Below are 276 nucleotides of genomic sequence, written 5' to 3' on the forward strand. Positions count from 1 at the left end.
CTTGTTTAATTGTTTTTTTTTTTTTTTTTTTTTTTGAGAGGTTTTTATTTGTTTGTTTTTTACTATAGGGCGCATTTGCTCACCAGAGAGAGACAGACAGAAAGCGAGAAATCACCCCCTAGGGGAGATGACCACACTGCAATCCCTTCTTCTCCATTCTCCTCTTGGGATCTTGGACACGCATGCATGCACACGTGCCCAGTGTGAGTTTTAAGCCACCAGGTCCAGGACGTGAACCGTGGTGGACTACATAGGAGTCCAGTGACATAGCCATTA

General features: G+C 43.8%; 1 protein-coding gene across 4 annotated transcripts in view; it reads right to left on the reverse strand.

Annotated features, from left to right (window-relative positions):
- The window catches only part of TTC27 (tetratricopeptide repeat domain 27), a 182,242-nt gene that overhangs the window by 168,850 nt on the left and 13,116 nt on the right, over nucleotides 1-276 (reverse strand). The gene's annotated exons all lie outside the window — the stretch shown is intronic.

This window comes from Tupaia chinensis, unplaced genomic scaffold (assembly GCF_000334495.1).
Source record: "Tupaia chinensis unplaced genomic scaffold, TupChi_1.0 Scaffold146177_1, whole genome shotgun sequence".
Classification (NCBI taxonomy): domain Eukaryota; kingdom Metazoa; phylum Chordata; class Mammalia; order Scandentia; family Tupaiidae; genus Tupaia; species Tupaia belangeri.